At 41.1% G+C, this 11,089-nt stretch overlaps 1 long non-coding RNA gene across 1 annotated transcript; it reads right to left on the bottom strand.

Annotated features, from left to right (window-relative positions):
* Positions 1-272: 272 nt before the first annotated feature.
* On the bottom strand, positions 273-2,434 carry LOC308060478. The gene is made up of 2 exons (XR_013926753.1): positions 2,031-2,434; positions 273-626 (listed from the first exon to the last, which is right to left on the bottom strand). It is a non-coding gene; the product is annotated as an uncharacterized lncRNA (long non-coding RNA).
* Positions 2,435-11,089: the final 8,655 nt, after the last annotated feature.

Below are 11,089 nucleotides of genomic sequence, written 5' to 3' on the forward strand. Positions count from 1 at the left end.
CCCACAGTCTTAGATCTCCCTATTTTGGTAAAAACATGATTTAACAATTTTTCACAATCCGCCAGACTACCTGGAGTTTTCCACTGTTTTCTAATGACTTTCACTTGCTCATACCATTGAGTCACTGGCCTCTGTTCACAAGAATTGGTTTCATTTTTATGTTCCAGGTTAGTCAAATTCATAGTTAAAATTCCCCATGGAATAGATTCACCTACTGCCTTCGGTATTGGCAAACAAGCAGTGATCTGCATGACATTTTGTAAATTGGCAAATTCTTTAGTCAATCCTACCAATAAATTTTCCTCAGCCATTTGTTTGGGAATGTCAATCACTTGTTCTGTTTCTATTTGTCTTTTGTTCCTGTCCACCAAGTCATCCCATGATCCCACCAACACTACCAACCAAAAAAAAATCCAAAAACCAATCATAACCTGATATGCAAAATTAGACATGTTTCAAAGTCAATTTTTAAGTCTCTGAGTCACGTTTCACAATCTTCCACGGAGTAGATGCTTTCTTCACGGTGCTTTCTTCACTCGAGTATAATGTATCCAAGCATCCGATTCTGCAATTTTGATAGCTGTAAAAGTGGTTAGCAGTATCTGGAAAGGTCCTCTCCAGCGCTCCTGCAAAGGTTCGGAGGTCCAAGTCTTCACATAAACATAGTCTCCTGGTTGGAAATCATAGACTGAATTTTCCAGGCATAAAGGTCTATTCCAAATTACTGCACTCCGAATTGCAGTCAAAGTTTTTCCTAGAGAAAGCAAATAGTTATACACATCCTGCTTTCCTTTCACATATATGTTTGGATTTGGTTCTGGAGACTCATATGGTTTTCCATATAGTAATTCATAAGGACTGACTGAGGTTCCACTCCTTGGCTGTACTCTTGATTCGTAATAACGCCAATGGAAGTGCCTGAGGCCACTTTAGAGTGGTTTCTTGACAAATTTTACTTATTTGTCGTTTTAAAGTTTGATTCATCCTCTCCACTTTCGCACTAGATTGTGGCCTCCAAGAGGAATGTAAATCCCAATCAATACCCAAGACTTTACTAACACTTTGGACTGCTTCATCAACAAAGTGTGGACCTCTGTCAGAGGAAATTCCAATAGGAACTCCAAATCTCGGAATTATTTCTTGTAATAACCACTTTACAACCTCTTTTGCTTGTGTGGTGCGACAGGGAAGGGCTTCTGGCCATCCTGTAAAAGTATCAACTCTTACCAGGATGTACCGGTACCCACTTTGTCTAGGTAGCTCTGAAAAATCTACTTGCCAATAATCTCCAGGTTCTGTACCAGACTTCAGTCTACCCATTTGAACCTTTTTCTTAATCACTGGATTATTTTTCAAACGTACTTCACACTTTGCAGTTACCATTTAGCTATTCCAAACATCTTAACTGATATTACTTGCTTTCGTAAAGATGTTACTAAGGCTTCTGCCCCCCAGTGACATTCTTGGTGTCTCATTTGAATGATCTCCCTCATCAAAAGAGGTGGAATTACTACTTGTCCGTTAGGAGTTACCCACCATCCAGCTAAGTTTTTCTTAGCATTTAATACCTGACCCAATTTGTCATCTTCCTCTGAATATCTCGGGTTTCCCCTAGGAAGGGTTACTGGTTTAGAAGGAATGATTGCCATTTGCAATGCTTGTTTCTTTGCTACCTTTTTTGCTGTTCTATCAGCTAAATTATTCCCAGCTATTATTTTTGCATTCCCAATCTGGTGTGCCTTACAGTGCATGATTGCTACTTGATCTGGCTTTTGAACTGCTTGCAATAATGGTAAAATTTCTGTTTGATGCTTAATGTTTGATCCTTGAGAGGACAAGAACCCCCTCTCTTTCCACAAAGCTCCATGGACATGCACTACCCCAAAGGCATATTTTGAATCAGTCCAGATATTTACTCTCTTGTCTTTGCTTATCTCTAAGGCTCGAATTAAAGCGATGAGTTCTGCCTTTTGGGCTGATGTGGTACTCGCCAATGCTCCTGCTTCTATAGCTGTAGTCTCTGTTGTTACCGCATATCCGGCGTATCGGACTCCTTGTTCCGTAAAGCTGCTTCCATCAGTATACAATTCCCAGTCTGGTCGCTCCAATGGCACATCCTTCAGATCTTCACGACTGGAATAAACATACTTGATGGCAGCCAAGCAATCATGTTCCAGTTGTCCTTCCTCCTGTATGGAGCTTAAAAACACTGCAGGATTTACCAGGTTAGTTGTCTTTAGAATCACATCATCTTGTTCAGTCAATACTACCTGGTATTTCATCATTCGGCTGGGGGACAGCCAATGCCCCCCCTTCTGTTCTAGGACAGTTATCACCATGTGTGGGACATAGACTGTTATTGTTCTTCCCAAAGTCAATTCCCGAGCTTCTTGTATGAGCATCACTGTTGCTGTCACTGCTCGAAGGCAGTTTGGCCACCCTTTACTCACGGTGTCCAGTTGTTTAGAGAAGTATCTGACTGGTTGTTTCCAGCTTCCTATCCTCTGGGTTAACACTCCCAGTGCCAGGTGTTGCCTTTCATGTACAAACAGCTGGAAATCTTTGGTTAGATCTGGCAGTCCCAAGGCAGGTGCAGACATTAAGGCACGTTTCAACTCTACAAAAGCCTTTTGTTGTTGTGGGCCCCATACAAAGGGAGAGTTCTTTTGGGCCTCGTACAGCGGTTTAGCTATTAGCCCATAGTTCATGATCCAAAGGCGACAACACCCAGTCATTCCCAAAAATGCTCTGAGTTCATGAATATTTCTCGGCTCAGGTATACCACAAATAGCTTCTTTGCGATCTTTTCCTAACTGTCGTTGTCCTTTTGAAATCTCAAAGCCCAGATATATCACAGTCTGGCAGGCTATCTGGGCTTTCTTCCTGGATACCTTATACCCATTTAGTCCCAGGAAATTCAAAAGGTCAATAGTCACCTGTATACAAATAAATCTTTCTTTTGTAGCAATCAATATATCATCCACGTATTGTAAAAATAAATGCCCAGGTCTTGGTTTGTCCTGTTTCCAGATTTCAAATTCCTTTGCTAAATGATTTCATAAAATAGCTGGACTGTTTTTAAATCCTTGGGGTAATCTAGTCCATGTCAGCTGCATCTTTCGGTTTGAGGATTTTCCCATTCAAAAGCAAACAGTCTTCTGGTTTCCTTTTCCAAAGGTATACGAAAGAAAGCATCTTTTAAATCAAGCACTCTAAACCACTGATAATTCTCCCTCAATGCTGTTAACAGTGTATAAGGGTTTGCTACTACAGGATAAATATCCTTAACTATTTGATTTACTGCTCTCAAGTCTTGTACCAGTCTATATTCACCCGAGGGTTTTCTGGCTGGTAAAATAGGAGTATTATACTCAGATTCACATTCTTCCAAAATTTTATACTCCAAACATTTATCAATCAATTTCTTCAATTCCTGTCTCACTTCTGATTTGATTAGATATTGTTTAATTCTCACTGTTCCTGCGCCTTCCTTCAAATCTATTTTAACAGGTTCTGCTAGTTTTGATTTACCAGGAATATCTGTCTCCCATACAGTAGGGATCACTGCCAAATCCACCTCTGGTGGAATTTCTTGTTCCTTTACCTTTTCTTGTATTATCAAAACTTCTCCCGTGTTTGACTCTGGTATCTTCAAAAAGAATTCTCCTTCATCAAAAACAATTTGTGCATTTAATTTAGATAACAAATCTCTTCCTAACAAGGGTACCGGACATACTGGTACATACAAAAATTCATGTGTAATTATTTTATTTCCAAATTTCAAATCTATGGGTTGTAGGAATGGCCTGTTTTCTTCTTTCCCTGTTGCTCCTTTTATATTGGCTGGTTTTGTTCCAGTTTTTCCTTTACAAGTATTTAATAAAAAAAATGTCGCTCCTGTATCCACTCCCAACCTCACAATTTAAACAACATTTTTTTCCACTTTCTTATTATCAGAAGTTATAGCCATTACCAAATTATCTCTAATAGTTAGCTTACATTCATCCTGCCAGTCCTTTGTCTTAAGGAAAAAAACAAATCCACATATGGCATTTCACTCCATTTCCCTTCTCTTTTACAATACAGCATTAACTGCAGAATAGTGTTATAATTCAGTGTCCCATTCGTGGGCCACTTTTCCTGATCATCCAATATATACAAAGGCCACCAATTATTACGATACTCAAATTATTACAATACTCAATCATCTGGCTCTTTTGCAGATCATCCTGTAAATTTCCCCAATGTGCCAATAAACATCCCAACAAAGAATTTTTCGGGATTTTGTCATTTACAGCAAGATTACCCATGCTTTTACTTTTAAACAACCGAGTTAACTTAGTTGCCATGGTGTAATTACTCACAGTACGATACACAATTATTCAACTCTGTCACTCCGATCCGCGGATCCACATTCGCTTTCGTTCTCAATTATACGTCTCACCCTTACAGCCACTCACACTTTCCCACAGTTACTTTAAACAAACATATAACACAATATTGTACCTCTTAATTTTCTTCTTAATACACAAACTCACAAAACCAACAAAAAACCAAAAACCCCTTCTAACTTCTTGTTAGAGGCACTACCTTAGAGAACACTATAGCATATAGTTTCTCTTGTCTACACTTTTGTCCAACCCTGCAATAGCTTTCGCTTATGTCTTACGGGCAGACGCCTAGTCCTACCCTGCGCAGCTCTTTCACCGCATCTGACAGGCAGACTTACTCAGTGGGACTGCAACCCATTGGTGGGACTCCATCCCACTCCTTACCATACCCTTATTATAGTGGGACTCCTACCCACTTCCTCTAGTGCACTTACTCACTTACTTTAGTGGGACTCCAACCAACTTACTACAATTAAAAAAAAGAAGTGTCTTACCAAAAATCCAGGGAACGTCGTGAAGAGCCTTACGGATCGGGGATCGATGGGTATGCCGAGAAATCCTCGGTGCCGGCTGGAACCGATCAGGTCCCCGACTCCTTTGTTCTCCTTCAGCGCGGTCCCATCTGGGTCGCCAAAACTGTTACCGAAATCTCAGAATGAAGAACTTACCGACACCAATGTGATGTAGATAAGCAGACACTTCTTTATTGACGGCCGGGTGCGTGAGCGAGTCCTCTCACGATCAACGCACGCCAGGTCCCAAAATCAGATTCCAGATATAGAACTTATTCATACATATTCATTAATGATTCATGCATAATCATAACATTTCCCGTAAATCATTTACATACTCTCCTCCTATATCCGATTCTGCGCAGTAAAGCTTAGAAAGGTCTAGAAATGGGTCTGGGGTACCATTTGGGTAGGTGGTATAGGAGTCTGTGGTCGCGATCTCCCCCTGCCGGAATTACCTTTTACTAAAGTTCACGGTTTCTTGGCAGGCACCTACAAGCTTTTCCAGTCGACTCTCCCCAGTTCCCATTAATCTCATATTCTGACATTTCAATACACCTCTGCATACAGAAGACTGGTTAAGTACAAAGGAACCTTTCAACCCTAGAGTTATTACCTATGTTTCAACAATAGTTCCAGGCCCTTCTTCTAGCCTTGGTACAGGACGTACAGAAGATCTCATAACAACTTTTACTGTGTAGCTATAAGTTTCTTATAAATTTTTTTTTTCTTATCCTTCTATATTTTAATTTTATTAAATGATTTTATAAAATCAATTAATCAATCAAATAAAGTCAATCAATCTTAACTTATTAACAAATCGATAACACTAGGTCAAAGAACTGTAATTTTGGATTCTCTGGTGTCCTGCGTCTGGCTGGGATGCAGTTTATTTTCTTCACAGCAGCCCACACAGCGCTGTGTGTTAGATTTCTGACCAAAACAGCGGTGACAACACACCAGGTTTTTAGCTAGTGCTGAACAGTGTCAACAACTTCTCTTTCTCACTTTGCCACAACCCACACAGGTAAGTTCAGGGTGGGCAAGAAGTCAGGAGGGTACACAGCTGCAAGAGAAAAGGTGGAGCGGGGAGCAGGGCAAAAAATCCTGAGATACCTGCAGTGAAAGAGGGATTTTGCTTTTCTGTAAGTCTCTCCTCGCCCTTTTTAAACACATGTAATACTTCTATGCCTGTGCACACACTCATGTAATTAATCAGAATTTGTGCACGTGACCTCGTTGTTGACTTGGCCAGCATGCTCAAGGCACTCTAAACAAAAAAGAAGTGTTTGTCAACACAAAGCGCATCAGGTAGTGTGGTCACACGAAAGAATAAGAATCTTCATCTGCATCAGATTTGCCAAAAAACCCCAAATACAACAAAAACCCCAAACTTGCCTCCAGCTCTCAGGTCAGTTTTTATCAGTAAGTTTTATTTTCAACATTCCTTATATGCATACCTTCCTTCATCCTGAGACGTTTCACTGGAAGTGCTATCATCCGGTACTTGACCATGAGTGCCACTGGAAGAGCTCATCTGCTGATGAGCCTTCTGCTTTGAAGGCTGTCTTTTACTCTCCTTTGCACCTTTGGCATTCAGGGCAACTTTAGTGCATTACACGGAAAGAAAGAAAAAAATCACCGAGTGAGTAGGTATGCAAAAAGTATTTCTGTGAAACAGACATACTTAAGATGATGTCCAGAAACAACTGAGACGACAAATATCTATGATAAAACCACAGACTTGACTGCAAAGATCATGGAAGATACCCAAGTGCTTAAAAAACCTGCCCCTAGGAGTGAGGGGGACACAGGGAATCTGAGCTAGATCCAGGTTAAGCTGGACTATATCCAAATAGCCACGGTACAGAAAGCATCTAGAGCAGAGATTCCTTGAAGGACAGACAGGAAAAAACTCCTGCTTAGGTTTACATCAAAATACGTGTGCCTTCTTTAGACTTTTGAGACTGGTTTGGTAATACCATCTTCTCCTGACAAAGGGCATATTAACTTAATGAAAACACCAACTGCACGGAGATCACTAAAATCACCTAGAAAAGGGAGTAGTAGCAAACCCCAAGTTCCTACTTGTCTTTTCTAGGTGGCCATTTCCTACAAAAGTAACTGCTTTTTCCAGTCTGCTTCTCTTTCTGGTTTTGAAGATGCATTTTGCCTCAGTATTAACATGTAAATCACAGGAATTTGGGGGGGGGGGTGTTTTCTTTTTTTGTCCCCTTTTCTTTTTTTAGAGCAGGCAATAAAATTGAACCTCCATCGTGAGCTTCGTGTTTTCTAAAAAGAAATTTTCTTCGCTTTTTGAGAAGCAGTGGACTACTCACTAGGGCTTTCACCCCTGGGGAAACTACTTCAACTACTACAGTATTAGAAACCCTAAGACACTTACATAGCACTACAAATAAGAATTAGAGATTATTTCCTTAGCTTACCCTTTCATTGGCATTTTAATCAATTTTGAGCTCTCCCCAGATGAAAAACTCTTTTTGTTTTTTTCTTCTATAGTGTTTTCATTCTCCATTCTCAAACAGGCGTTCTTCCTTAGAGTAATCTTTTGTTTCATTTGCCAATTAGTGATGTTGCCTGGTGGTGTATTTAATTTATCCAGACATTCCTGTTCTGCCACCGCCTGTGCTCTTGAACATCTTTCTTTGCTTTTTTCTTCTCAACCTATAAAAACAAAGTTAAGCTTCATGTATTTCTTAGGATTTCTAGAAGACAGAAACACCACATCCAAGATGGATTGATTCAGGGTTTACCTTTGAAATAATACAAAATGAAACCTTTTTTTTAATCCATAGAGAAGCATTTTCACAATATTACACTACAAATGGTATTATTTGTCATTGCGAGTTCTTCAAATTCACTCATCATGAAAGATGTAACAAAAATACAGCCCTTAGAAAGAAAACAATAGTGTATCTTAAAACATGAACAACAAAAAAGTGAAAGCATTACAGATGGACAGTTAGAAGGACTGCAGTGTTAGTTGTAACACCACCAGAAAAAAATCAAGTGGAACTGTGCTGGGCTACTGCTCCCTGAACAAGGGGAGGAAAGAAAAAAAAGATCCCAAACCCACAAACACAAATGGTTTCACAGAAGAGGAATTTTCACAAAAGACAATGAAGACACACCATGCAGATATCACAGCACATGAATCAATAGTCAAGACCCTGTTGAGAAGCTATTTTCATTCTTTGATTCAGAATCAGAACCGACATATTTATATGGATTTCTTTTTATGGCAATAAAGTGATAACTACTTGCACTGGAACCGAGTGCCACCTGCTGTTAAACTGGAACAATAATGCATTCCGTTTTCCAAAAATGGGGAAAAAGACAACTCTCCACCGCCCTCTTTATTCACCAGTCACCTATTTCCATTAGAACAAAACCCAATTTGTAGGAAGCATCTCCCCTTCGTGACAAATAGCTAAAGTGAACAGGACCATTGATCCGGAGCGAGATTAAAGAATAAAGGAGTAGCAGGTGAACTACCTCTTTTGGCAGCTGTACCTTCTCTTTCTCCAAAGCCAGGACTACTATTTGCAGCATTCCTACCTTACCCTTAAATCTTCCCGTATCTTGTTCTAGTTCTTCATCAAGAGTCCTTTTCAGCATGGCACATGATTGCTGAGCATTTGCAAAAAGACTTTCCATTTCTGTTTCTCCTGTTTTGTTGTCGATAAAGCAGTCCCTGGGAAAATCATCACTAAATCCAGAGTCTTTTCCAGGTTCCCTCTCTGTTACAAAAAGTGCATTTTCATCACGTGTAGAAACTGGTCTTATTTTAGGAATCATATTAGAAACGTCATCCAAAAGACATGGGTTTTAAGCTGTATCTCAGGAAGTATTCACAACCTCCCACTGCATTTCTGCTACTTCCATCTTCATTCTCTTCCACTTCCATAAGAGGCTTTTTTTTTCTCTCTCTCCATTTGCTAGAGGCACCTTTGTATCATTGATATTATTTGTGCAATCTTCTTCATCCGTACTCCAGGTATCTTCCGTGTTTGCATTTCAGTTATCTTGATCAGAAAGGACACCAAGACTCGGATTACAGTTTCCATTTTGGGTACTTTCCCACCTAGCGTAAGTTTAGTATCTCCAAATTCACCTTTACTTTCTAAGTTGTTACTTGACTCTGTTGCATGAGATGAAACAACATGAGAACTCTTCAATTCATCGCTGAAGCCATCTTCTGACATTTCTTCCACACGGGAAGTAGTTTTCCCAGCTTCATTAATTTCACCAAACAGCTGCTTTAGTTCTGCTGTAACGTTTTGAAAACTTGTTTTCAATTCCCTTTTCTCATTTTCAACCCACATTCTTGCATATCTTTCTTCCCAAGGTTTTAAATGTAGAACTGCTTGTCAGCACTGTGCAATTCCTCATTTTCCGATGTAAAATTTCTGCCTTATCAGTGGGATTTTCATGTGCTGTTTTTTTCTATCAAGTTGGTACTTTCTAAAATATATTTATCCTTAAGTAAACAGGTACAGACAGAAAGATTGTCAAGAAAAAACAATACAGTTAATCTATGCAATTCCTGTTGCAAACTCATCCTATAATAGAAATAAGGCGTTTTGAAAGCCATTTTTATAATAAAAATCAAGGGATACTAAATGAAAGGTTCACTGCACCACCATCTTCTTAACAAGAGAAGGACTCGGAAACAACAGTTTCTTGGGTTAGATTTGCCTAGGCATTAGCGTTGCTTTTACCTTTTCGCCTGCTTGCTTTCTGTAACTGCCGGCATTTGTCACAGAGCATGTTTATTTTTCACGTTTTATTGCTTTAATACCATTTTTCATTAAAACTGCCAACATTTTTCTCACCCACCCTCCTCCCTCCATCGCGCTCTACTGTCTGGCATTTTACAGTCCCCGACCGTCTAAGCTAACCCAAGGGGAATGAACATGACAAGCTTTTTACCGTTCACCACACAGAGAACTGGCTAAGGGAGGATTATTTCTTCACCCAAGCTTCAGAAATAATAAATTCCATTCCAAGGTGCAAAGGAAAGGATTTATTAGGGAAACCTGCCTGCTCCTGCCCTCATCCCAGAAATCAGGAACCCAAGCTTGCAGGAAAACCGCACCACGCCTTAACCCTACCCAGCCCCCTCAAGCCCCTGTCCCCACGCTCTTTCTCAACAGCTCCGACTGCTTCTGCCCCGTGTCACAGTCCTGCCCACACGCTCCCTCCCCACATGCCTCCTCGGCTCGTGGTGCCTTCTGAACAGGGCCTGCAGCCATGGTGTCCCAGCGGGCGGAGACCCTCACGCTCCTCGCGCTCCCCTCTTGTCAGCCAGGCCCTGTTCTCCCGCGGCAAAGACCCCTCCGCTCACAAGAGGGAAGGAGCACCTCAGCCAGCCACCCCCTGTCTCACCCTCCCCCTTCCCAAACTCACTGGCCAACTACTACCACCTTGCAACAGGCTTAAGTCCTGCGCTTTGCCTGCTAGAATTAGGCACGTCCCTCTCTCGTGATGCCCGGCTGTGGGGTGGAAATCATTTGCTACGCTGTCCCTTCGGGTGTTCCAGAGGACGCCAGACCCCGCTGTGCAGCCCTGCCCCGCACGCCCGCCACAAGCAGGACGCCTGCCTTATTCCCCTCTAGGATACCCTCTGAGAAAACCCTTTTCAAACACTTCACGTGGCCAAACAAGAGCATATTTTGCAGAGGCTGGGGCAGCATCAGAAAGGTCACCACATTTCAAGGCGTTCTCTTTGATCTTTGTCTTACAAAGAGGAAGACCGGCGTGTTTAATCAATCAGATCAGCGCATTATAGACAAATCTCCCTCTTCACTTGAACGTGCGTTTTGCACAGGCAAAAAAACCCGCATTTGCCCGCACCGTTTCTCAGCAGTGCACAAGAGGAAAAACACGGCTCAAAATTTAAGCAAACCAACTGAAAACAAATCAGTGTAACAGCAAGCATCCGACACAGTGACAAGGATTTTACCTCACCATAAGAAGACTGTATCCAACTTTACTTCAGACTGTAATACAGCCTTCACCTACAGGACTCTCCCTTCAGCGTTATTCACTGACTGGTAAGTTTTCTTTACCTTAGTCTATAGTACAACTTACTGAATCAGACTGTAATCCAAAATACTTGGGTTTACATACCCACACCCCATAATATTCAATGGCATCCTTCAC

The sequence above is a fragment of the Falco punctatus genome, assembly GCF_963210335.1.
Source record: "Falco punctatus genome assembly, chromosome: 3".
NCBI classification, from domain to species: Eukaryota; Metazoa; Chordata; class Aves; order Falconiformes; family Falconidae; genus Falco; species Falco punctatus.